Below are 13,167 nucleotides of genomic sequence, written 5' to 3' on the forward strand. Positions count from 1 at the left end.
GTTTGGCCAACAGGTTGCAGAGAGTGTTAGAGAAGGTCATATGTAGTATTCAGATGGTGTTCATCAAAGGTCGTCAAATCTATGATATCGTATTAATAGTCAATAAGTGCATTGACTCAACTATTTAAGAGGTAAAAATGGGCTTTTGTCAAATTAGACATCGAAAAAATTTATGATCGTGTCAATTGAGAGTTTTTATTTGATGTAATGGACAAAATGAGAATAAGTGTATGATGGATTGGTTGGATTAGATTTTACCTTTCAATGGTTGAGTTTTTTTGTCATTGTTAATGCAAGTTCTCAGGGATTTTTTGAGAGCTTTAGAGGGATCAGACATGATGATCCACTCTCTCATTTTTTTGTTCGTCATTGTTATGGAAGCTCTCTAAAAAATGATGTATTTTGAAAAAAACTCTGGACTCATCCGTGGAGTGAGTTGTGGGTCAAGAAGATATCATTTTGTCATATCACATTTACTTTTTATTGAGACGCGCTCTACATGGTTCATGCTACTTATAAAAATTTTAAACACCTTCAGGATATTTATGGTTATTCGGTGCATGTTCCGGTTTTCGAGTTAATCTTAATAAGTTAGGCATCTTTTTTTAAGATTCTGTTTCGAATAGAAGAAGGATAATATTGGCAAATGTTGGGTTTCAGAATTGGTGATCTTCCATCAATATATATTGTTATGTCATTATGTGATAAATTACGATCTAAGGTCTCTTAGGACCTGATTATCACTAAAATGGAATGTAAATTATATAGATGGAAAAGTAAAATAATCTTGAAAGGGGGTCGGTTAATCCTCATTAAAATTATATTGTCATTTATGCCCACATATATGATGTCGTTATTCATTCTCTCTAAGAGTGTGGCACTGAAAATGGAGAGAATAATGTGTAAATTTCTATGAGCATTTTCTAACTCACGTTTTATAATCTAGTTAGTTGGGATAAGGTTAAATGTTTTAATGATCAAGAATGTATAGATATTCTAGATCTTATTTCTTTTAATAAAACTCTTCTATTAAAATTGTGTTGTAGATTTTCAATGGAATCGAATAGTCTTTGGACATCGATGATCATATGTAAGTATGGTAATGATTGGTCTGATTGGTTCACCAAAATGTCTAATTATCCAGCAGGGTGTAGAATTTGAAGAGAAATTTATTCTATGTGGAAAGTTTTTCGTGAGTAGTCTAGATTCATTGTGGAGGATGGTTCTTCGATTATATTTTGGGACGACATTTGGTATAGCGTCAAAAGTCTATTTACGACGTATCCTGAGCTTGATTTCATTTATATATATGTAGAAATGACCCAATTAAGGACATGTTTGATCCTCGGGTTTAGTATTTTCTCTAGCAAAATTAAATATAGAAGGAGATTAAATATTATGCAGTCCGTCCTATAATAGAGTTTACTTTTAGTAGGACGCAAACAAGTGTCACCGTCTGAACAAGACATTATGCGTTGGCAAATGGATAGTTTCCATGTGAGGCATTTCTACAAGTTGTTTTCTAAGATAATTCTATATATTTTTTATTGGGAAAAACTTTGGGAGTCAAAGATTTCATCCAAGATCTCATTCTTTGGATGGAGCGTTATTCATGGTGGAATTCTAATAGTTGATATATGCATGAAAAAATGCTGTATTATGGCTAGTCGTACGTGTCAAGAAGAGGTTGAATCGACAACTCACTTATTTTTACATTGTTGAGGGGTGACTAGATTTTGGAGTCTTTTGTGAAATATTACTATACCTCATTGGATGATGCCCAGGTCTTTAGGTAGTTGTTGGGAATTTTGGATTGATGCGGCTAATATGGTAGACTTTTATTTGGGTTATCATCCCAATTATTATTTAATGGACTATCTAGTTTGAGAGAAATCGTCAAACTTTCAATGATCGTAGTCGTCTGATGCGTATCATTCATAATAATATTATTATGATGTTTTCTGAGATTCGTTTAGAAAATCCAATAGAGTCTGTCGATTAATTGTTTTTTTCGAGAATTTACGAGCTCGATAACATATTAAGTATTTTTTTCTTATTTTTTATTTTCATGTCATGCTTTATCGTTATTTTTAAACGATTTTTTTTTTTCATTTTAATATATATATATATAATAATAATTAACTTTTAATTCAATATTTTTTCAATATATATATATATATATATTTATTTTTTAAATATATTTTCAATGAAAATTTTTATCTTATTTTATTATTATTAATTTAATAATATTTTAAAAATAATGTAAAATTCTTTTGTTATATAATAAATTATAAATTTTAATTATAAATTTTTAAAACATGTCCAAATATAATAAATTATTTTTAGAATTATTTATATTCTATTAAGGTTTTTTTAATAATAATTTAAATATAAGTTTTGTTTACTTATTATTATCTATTTTTTAAATATATAAAATATTTTATAATAAAAATTCAACATGTATAGTGAAATTTTAAATAAATTATTAAATAAATATTTAAAATATTAAAATAAAAATAAATATATTTAACATTATTTTTTTTGTCCTTTTTATTAATATTTTAAAACTATTAAATATTCTTATAATATATATTATATATATATATATTTATATAAATTATAAATATAATAAATACAAGATATATATGTATATTTAAACATCAAAATAAATTATTTTAAATAATTTATTATTTTAATTTGTAATAAAATTGTATTTTTAAAAATAAATTTTATTATTTTAAAGATATTATTAAAAAAAAAAACTTATCCGAACCAGACCTAAGCCAATTCCAATTAATGTGAAGTCAATGAATATATTTTGAAGGACACAAGCCAACTCATGGAAGTTGGAACCCGTTAAAACGATCCAAATTCTAATATAAAAAAGAAAATAAATAATGAAACTGCAATAAAAAAAAAAGTTATATATATTTTTAGCTAAGTTTTTAAACTATTTTTTCAAAATAACTTCTATTATTCTTTCTAGAAAAAATTTTAAAATATGAAAATCATCATTTTATTCATTTGATTGACTAAGATGGGAGGATGCCTTCTTTCTTTTTCAATATTCGTATTTAAGTTGGTGTTGTGTTTTATTATGTACGACATTATATTTAGTTTGATCGAATTTATTGTATTGAGTTTTTTCAATCCGAATAATAATCTCAATCTTTGTTAGGTTATATGTTATACTTTCAATCTTTGTTAGGTAATCTATTTATACTCTCAATCGTATTAGTGATCATTTTTTAGTTTATGTCCAAATCTCTTTCTTTACACCAAATGAGATGGTGTTTTCAGATTTAAAGTTATTTATATTTTTATAATAATTTTTTTTTAAATTGTCTTTCTTGAGACTCTTTTACCTTTATTATTTAATAATTTTATGATTTTTTTTTTTATTTTAACCATATTAGTAGATGATTGATCATCCTTGAATGTTATAAAACTCACATTATTTAGTCTTTTTAATCCCTTACAAAAATGAATGGTGGTTGGATAATTTATATTAAAATTTATTTTTTGTAAAATCCGTATTATTTTAAATTGTTATATTTTATTATTTATAAATTAATGTTATATTTATAACTTCTTATTTGATTTAATTATAATTAATTTTTTTTGAAAAGAATTATTTTATGAATTATAAATAATAATAGAAATAAAATAAAAAATATTTACTCTAAATCAATTTATATGTAGTTTTTATTTGTTTTATAAACAAAATTTATGTATACTTATATTATTTTTTAATTAATTTTTTTTGTTAAAATTTAAAATCCATTGAACTTATATGATCAATAGAATGCTTAATTTTGTTAATCATCAAATAATATTATATTATTTATAGAAAACAGTTGAAAGTTGAAACCCTAGAATATTATTGAATGTCGTTCTGTCTGATTCTTTCTTTATAATATAAAATTGACATTTAAGTTTCCACCAACCATTTGTAATCACAAGGTGACCAATTCATACCAATAATAATGGAATATTACTCAACTTGCCTATTAAATATGAATTAGATATTTAGGTTAATTTGATCAGTTTATACAGTTTATTAACACTTTTGATAATATTTAACTTATTAACTCAATTTATTTATTTATTATTATTATTATTTTTTTTTAATATTTATAATAATATTTAATTAATATTACTTTTCAACTCACCAAGGTAGCAAAGTGATAATAGTTCGGTTTGAGAGACCAAAATGTCACTAATTCTAACTTAAATTCTCCTTAATTTAAAAAAAAAAAAAATATTAATTAAATATTCATATATTTTTCTCTCATATTTATATTTTTCTATTAGGCCTTCTTACTAATTCTTCCTATATTACTTTTATTTGCATTCGAAGAAGTCGACTAGTAATGACTTTCAAAGATAAGACTAATGACAAATGTTTGCATGTTTAACCTAATATTAAAATTATTTACAGTTGGCTATAAATCCAATATAACCCGAAGATCAAACATAAATATAAGTGGAAATCTTAGATCAAAAATTTATTTTAGCAGTGAACTAATTTTATAAGTAATGTTTATGGTTTTGAGTTTTATCATAAATATGTTAAACCTTAAATTTGTTGTTGCTTAAGCAATTATACAAAAGATCAATTACATCAGAGTTGAAATCAGAGTTGAAATAGAGTAGATCAAATTTTGGTAAATAAAACTTTGTCCTAAATTTTAATATTTTAACATAAATAGAACTCAAACATAAATATTAGTGAAACTCTAAACCAAATTATTTTTATATGTTAAAATATAAGATAATATATAAGATATTATCACAATATTATATCATTAGTATATTATATCATTAGTATACTATATTATATTATTAGTTTCTTATAAGCTCAATTAATGTCTATATAATAGGCATAACTTATCTAATTCAATATATCATTAAATACAATTTTTTTTCTATATTCTAACATTGGTATCAGAGCCTTATTATCGTTCTTGAGTCAATCAAGTGATAGTCTTCCGCTGCCTCCATCAATGATTACTTTAGCCATTGATGAAGGACTCTAATAATTTTTTATTAATTATTATTACTATCTCTTAATAATATTTTCTTCTTTCAAATAATTATGTTAATGTTCTTACTTTTTTCGACAATTATATTCTCTGAGTTTGTTTTCAGTTGTTGCGTTATCTCAATAGTTAATGCCATATTTTTTTGTGTTAATCCAATAATATGTGCTCATTTACTGGTTATTTAGTCAGCACACTACCATTCTCTCGTTAGAATGTGTTTTACAGGTGTCGTTTCACCCAGCATTCTATTCCAATGGGATTATACCTTCTTTGTTGATTTCTTTAATGCAACACACTACCATCCCGTCGTTGGATGGATTTCGAGACTCGCGAGTAACTTCAGAGTTCATTCGGTTGTTGTTTCACCCCAGCATTCTATTCTCATGAGATTCTATCTCTTTGCTGTTTATCTGTCAACACATTGCATCCTTTAACTAAATGGAGCTCACGAGTTTTTGAAGCTTGAAGAATACAACATCAACACTTCATCATCTCGTCTTTAACCTCAAGTTGTTCAAGTGTTTTCCATCTTGAGTTTGAAGAGAGATGTTAGAATATAAGATAATATATATTTAAGATATTATCACAATATTATATAAATTGTGATAATATCATTAGTATATTATATCATTATTATATTATATTATATTATATTATATTATATTATATTATATTATATTATATTATATTATATTATATTATATTATATTATATTATATTATATTATATTATATTATATTATATTATATTATCAGTTTCCTTATAAGTTTAATGTAATGTCTATATAATATATAATAAACATATTTTATGTAATTGAAATATATCATTAAATATAATTTTTCTTTTTATTCTAACAATATAAATTAAATTAAAACAAATAAAATTAATATAGGAAGAATATTAAATAGAACACAGAAAGATATAAATTGATACCGGGAAGAGAAGAAAGAGAAATATAAATTGATATATGAAGACTACAAAATAATAAAATATATAAAATTAGAATGATTGAATAATTAATTAAACAAAATGCATGTTTAATTAATGATTATATAATTTTTTAAAAAAATTAACACTATTTAATAATCAAGCCTATTTAATAATCAAGGTTAAATGAATACAGGTTTGATATTATGATAAGTTTAAATGTATTTTTATTAGTTTATATATGTCTAATTGAATTAATTAAATGATTATATATATGTTTATATATATATATATTTATAAATATATATATATATATTTATTATTTAAGTGATTTAATGAGATTATAATTTTTTTTTTGGAAATAAAGAAGAACTAGCATTACATCTCACAATCATTTCCCGCTTAAACTTAAAGTGTTTTTAGATGTAATTGAATCCGTAATCTTTCGGTGTTTTAAGCCGACTCTTACCACTAGGCTACCTTGGTGGAGGTAATGAGATGATAATTTAATTTTGAGATATTGACTTGCATAGGTAGATTTGTGAAAAAAGAAAAAAAAAACTTGCTCAAGTAGTTGGGTTAAATTCAATCATTCCACACCAAACAAAGCTTCCGAGTTTATCTATTTTTTAATATGGTTAAGAGACCAAAAGGTCATGGATTTGATTTCATTTTGAAGCGCTTTGAGTTTAAGAGGAGTGTAATGTAAGGTGTCATGTTAATTCTACTTTAATTAAAAAAAATGTAAAATTTATTTGTAAATAATACAATATAACATTTACTCAATCAAAACGATTAAATGATACTCTAAATATTAAATAATATATCAAATTTACAAAAATTAAAATATAATGGATAAGATTCAACAATTTTGCATTTTTGTAGGGTGACTCTAAAGACGAATTTGTTTGAGTTCCATAAGAATGGAGGAGAAAGTAGAGCAAATTGAATAAACTAACTAAGCGGTGTCGAAAGAGTCTTTACCAAATATTTTAGGCTATAATAAAAATTGTTCTTGTCCATGGATTAGTAAGCAACACCGAAAAAGATATATATATTAAAAATAATAAGAAACTATTAAAAACAAGTGAGAATACCAATAAAAGATCATTCAAATGAAAGATAATGTCATTATAACTCATTATTGAACAAATGAGAAATAACTCTAGATTGTATAACTTCATCCTCTTTACTACTAAGAAAATGATGCACACATACTCGAGAAAAGATCATCGGAATAATCGACATTTTTAAGTAGAAAACGACCTACAAAAAATTAAGAGTATTATTTGAATTATAAAATTTTGAGACGACAAATCCAATGAGGCTAAACATAATGTCAATTGAAAAAAAAAATGTGATTAAAATAGAAGCAATGTTTTATCTAGGTTAGAAAAGCCATTGAAGGGATCACCAAAAAAAACAAATGATTTCATACCTTTTAAAGTTTTATTTTTCTTAAGAGAGAAATAAGAAGATTTTTATTAATTGAGATTTATTGAATGGATTAATTATTATAATTTTTTTATTTTAATATATAATTATATATAAATTAATTTATCTAAATCAAGTATTTGTTTATTTTTTTATAAGAATCTTTCTTTTGGGTTAAGAATCACATGTTTGTTGTCTTCATAATTATCCTCTTTTGGGATTAAACTTTGAGTCCTTGTTTTATTAACTTGGGCTTTGCAGATGTAATTGGCCCATTGGGCCAATTGTTGAGTAGGTTTAAGGTTGTGACACGCATCTTTGTGTGTATATTGATTGGTATCAACTTTTCATCAAATTGATGATTGACCCAAAATATATAAAATTAATAATATTTGACAAAAATTTCATCTGAAAAATTTTCACTTTTATAAACATTTTACCACACACACACACATATATATATATATATATATATATACATATATATATATATATATACATATATATATATATATATACATATATATATATATATATACATATATATATATATATATATATATATATATATATATATATATATATATATATATATTACAAGGACCAAAACACTTTCATATGTTATTTATTTTTCTTAATCTATTTCATTCATTTTTTAAAATTTTTATCTCTCATTTTGTATTTTATATATAAAACATATTTATTTTATAATTATTGTAAAATGTATTATAATTATCTTTTTAAAAAATTAAAATATTTGTTTCCTATTAAAAAATAAAAAAGAATAGTTCATTTTTGTAATTATATATTTTTTAAATTACAAATTTTAATAAAAATCCAATTATTTATAAGATGTATTTTACTATTTATAAATAAATATTATAAGGTTAATAATTGACACACCCATGCAAAAAATACAAGTTATTTAACTTTATATAATCACATAGAGAATTTCGACAAGAACTAACACGATGAGCATAAAAATATTTAACAAAAAATATTTTTCTTCAAATTCTTTTTATATAAAACAAATTTTTAATATTTTAAAAAAATAAGTAAAAGGTTTCATCAACATGAGTGATTTTGATAATGATGTTCCACAAAAATAAAAATTACTCTGATAAATCAAAATAAAAAATTTATATCTAGTATTGATATAAAGTAAACAATAATTTTATAAAAAAATTTCAAGCATCTAATTTTACATTAAAAATAAACTTTAGTTATAATTAGTTATTAACTTACACTCAAATTAGAATTATAATAATTAAAAAAATATAATTTATGTTATATTTAATTCAAGAAAACATTCATATAGTGATTGAAGTTAGTTAGGATCAATATTGATTAAATAACTTAATATTATCTCACATACTTTTTTTTTAAAAATTTATATTATCCTTACCCATATTCAATCTGATCTATACACCTATACTAATCAATAAGATTTTTGAGTACATTTAATAAAATTAACCGATCAGAGTGGCACACGGAAAGAACCATTTTAAGATGCTAAAAGCCTAAACAATCACAAGTTCAAATAAACATGTTGGTTACTTAATTAAAAAATAAATAAATTTATCTATATGGTTATATATATATTTGTAGTCAATTATACAATTGAGGTAATAATATATTTCTTTATTTTATACAAATAAAAAAAATCATTTCAATTATTTTAAGAATTGATTTAATAGGTTAGAATAAATATTTTATTTTAATAGCTAATTTACTATTTATATCCTCGTCTTTAAGTGATTATGGTTTAGTTATCCTTGCAGGTAACTAATTTACTTTTTATATCCTCGTCTTTTAGTGAGTATGATTGAGTTATTCTTGCATGTAACTAATTTACTCTTTATATCCTCGTCTTTTAGTGAGTAGGACTGAGTTATAGGTAACTAGTTCATTTTCATTCTCCAATTTGAATCAGCTTAAATGATGGAGTATGAACCAAGTTACTTGCTTTCTTTTGAGTTTTCAATTTCAACAACTTTGTTCTAACTAAGACTTCAAAAGACTATACCTTTCGACTCAGACCACCATTGATGTTGAGTGTGGATCTTTGGATAGGTAATTGAGTTAGTATAACTTTCGTCTTGCTCTTGAAGTCCAAAACATAACATATGTTCATGCAATTCCTGATGGAACATCAATGGCCCCGAATTATACAACCTGTCTTACGGGTGACCTAGTGTGGCTACAGGTCAAACCATTGGTGATATTTAATGTCAATAGAAGCCTAACTCAAATATCTTTCTAATGGTAGCTCATTTGCATCAAATAATCGAGTAGATCAAATGATTTTAATTTATGAAGTAAACTAAAATGACGACTTTTAAAGTCAATTAGCTTATTATGCTTCCACGCGTACTATTCTAAAACATATACGGCCAATCTCAAAAGTCAATGATATAGAACTCCACTTTAGTTCCTCATCTCAAAAGATAGGACAACATCCTATACTGATATTATTTTTTATCTACATTTGTGAGATTCAAGAGAAATGTAATTCAAGAGGTTCTATAAAATAAATTATGTAGAAAAACTCTTTTTTCAAAACAAGTATACAGTTGTGTTTAACATCGAGATCCTTCGTCATGTCCCCTCCATAGACGGAGCACATTAACGGATATGTAAGGAATGTAACCAACCAATTTCGGATCGCACAAATCGTCCTTAAAGACGGGACATTACAAATGGATAAATGAACCTAAACTTAGGGAACACACCATTTATTTCCATCCTTTCAAAAAGGACTAAAGTGCCAAGATATAATCCATCTACTTACTTCAACAAGAGGAGAAGTTATGCGGGACCGAATAAACAATATACGCATGTCACAATGTATAAGAGGGGGTGGTAATCGAGAATAGAAAAAATAGAGTTCCCCTCAACCAACCTTTATTCTTGTAGACGAGCAAATGACGTGTATGGGGTTTCAGGGTATGGTAAGAACCTGAGCTTATCCATAAGACAGAGGTACATAATTATGGGAAATCCTCTCTTGGAGAAGGACGCCTTACGCCTTATAATGTGGAGGATCATTGAGGCCCAAAATGGTTTCGACTAGAACAAGGCCAACCAAACTGCACGAGTGATAATCCATGGGAAGCACGAGATCTAAACAAGCCTTCTTAATAGCACATTCTCTTAGAGGGGTACAAAAGGAAATGAGTGAGAAGCACAAATATAGTCAGTTGCACAAGTACTTCTCTCTGCCCTGATTTTTCAGTAATTCGAATAGTGTTGTCTACTAGATAAAGGTTCAAAACACCTATGAAGTCACTATAGCCGAAGAAAATTCATCCGAGTCTCGATGAGATTGTCCCTTGCAAGAGTTGCAGATACATCGACTCATTGGTGGGAGACATATAAGAGTGTTTGGAAGTCCTCGACAATTGGACATATATGTCTATCTCCAATGATGAAAGTGCGAGCATTTGGGCTCTATCAGCTTTGCATATGTGCAAGAGTAAATATTATATATTATATTAATTAATATAAATTGTATAGTTAGTGTTAATTGAGATATGTAAGTGCCCATTATTTTGTTAGTTAGTGTTAGTGGAGGCATGTAACTGCCCATTATTTTTTTAGTTAGTGTTAGTGGAAGCATGTAACTTCCCATTAATTTGTTTACTTATTTCTTGCATATAATGTAGAGTGGAATACTAAAAAGATATATCATGTTTACCCTATTGTCACGGGCTAAAATTCGACCCGTGCGGCACTAAGCTAAATCGACCCTGATTCTAGCTTAGAAAGCCTTTTTAAACACAATGCAAGAAGAACTCAAACGCAAGAAAGAACTTAGAGAGAGAAAACTCTTGAGAATAAGAATATATTGAAAGAATGCTTGATAATTACAATGAAATACCTTCAGAGTATTTATAGGACTTACATGTGTTAAATTAGGAATTACGTCTAATTACAATTTAATTACACTAATTTAGGATATTCCTTCCATAGCAAGAATATCCCTACCTAATTTAGAATATCTCTAATAATCTCTTCCTTAATTGGAATATATATTCTAATCCCTTCCTTGATTAGAATATATCTTCCAATCCCTTCCTTAATTAGATTATCTTCCAATCTCTTCCTTGATTAGAAGATTCGCTGGGCCCACGTAGGCAACTGGGCCTCCCCTTGGGCTAACAAGATTAGCGCACTATCAGGCCAAGACTCTAATGAGCCTCGACATCCCTGGATTGGGTCGTGACTCTAATGGGTCGTGACATACTCCCCCACCTTAGTCGTGGCCGTACTCGGTTCGACCTTGGCCTGATACTCTTCAACCTCTTCCTTGAAACATTCCCCACACGGTCCCTCGTATCTGTGCACAAGTCCCTTGAGCACAGATTACATAGACTTTCATTCTGGAATATCATGGAAGTACACCTCGTGGCTCGATGTTTGCACCCCATAAAAATGGGACGTGACATACTCCCCCACCTAAGTCGTGGCCGTCCTCGGCACGACCCTAGACCGGTGCATGGTGATCTTCTTTCTGGCGTCCCCTGAGCGCTCTTCCTCCCCTTTTGCACGTCACGGCATTGGGTGCACTTATGGTCGCCAGCCTTAACCGATATAAGATGTTTCCCACACATCTCTCGATTGAACAGTCCCTTGAATCTGCGCACAAGCCCCTTGAGCACTGACCGCATAGACTTCAACAGTTGCGGGGGCAACTTCCCCCTTTCCATCGTCCCCTTTCATGACTGCACACCCTCTTAGATCTGCCCCTCTCTTCATATTCCCGGTGTCTCCCTCTGAATATGTCCGAGCACGATCTGCTTCCTTTCCCACGGACTTGGTGCGAGTGAAGGCAGACTGACTTTGGACCACGTTGCCTGTGGCCAAACCTTGTGGATCTGATGGTCGTGTGTTGTCTTTGGCCTTGAGCCCCTCGAAGGCTTCGACACACACTATCTGGACTTCCTCGGGTACTTCTTCTTTTCCCTTGGACCCGTCCCCATCACCCATCTTGGCAAAAGTGGCAAATATCTCTTTACCACGTTTGCGACCTCGAACGAATTGCATCGCCGAGAATCTGCTTATTCCCTCTGATTCTCTCCTTGTTGGAATCACGCTATTCTTCCCGTGATCCAAAATGATTAAAGAATCGGAATAAGGCATTATGCAAGCGCGTACCTGATCGCACCATTCGAGTCCCAACACTACGTCGTAGTCTTCCATTGGGACCAAAGTAAATGAGACTGTCCCATTCCAGCCTCCGATCCTGGTGTGCACTCTCCTAGCCTCCCCATTTACCGGCTTGGCTACATCGAAGGACTTCACCGTCCCTCTTGTTGGGCTGATCCGCAGACCCAACGCCTTGGCTACTCCTTCTCGCATGAAGTTGTGCGTAGCCCCTGTGTCTACTAGTGCCTTTATGCGCTTTCCCCCGATCCAAGCTTCCACAAACAAAGAGCCCCTCCTTGTTCCCTTGTCCGGCTTCGCAACACTAGTCTTCACGGCATTGAGCAGTCTTAAGGATCCTATTTGAGTCTCTTCTTCCTCATCAGAGAACTCAGTTCCTTTAACTGCTGCAACCTTTTCCCCCTTAAACGGGCACATAAACTTTATGTGATTATGAGCACCACAAATATAACAGGTTATTGGCTTACCCGAGTCATCGGCTTGCCTCCCTGAGTTTTATGTGCATGTCCCTTCTTAGATGGGCGGTCTCCCCCACCTTTCTCCTGGTCCAGTGGGCGGTCTCCCCCACCTTCTTCCTCATCATACCTGATGAACT

This window comes from Impatiens glandulifera, chromosome 3, assembly GCF_907164915.1.
Source record: "Impatiens glandulifera chromosome 3, dImpGla2.1, whole genome shotgun sequence".
Taxonomy (NCBI): Eukaryota; Viridiplantae; Streptophyta; class Magnoliopsida; order Ericales; family Balsaminaceae; genus Impatiens; species Impatiens glandulifera.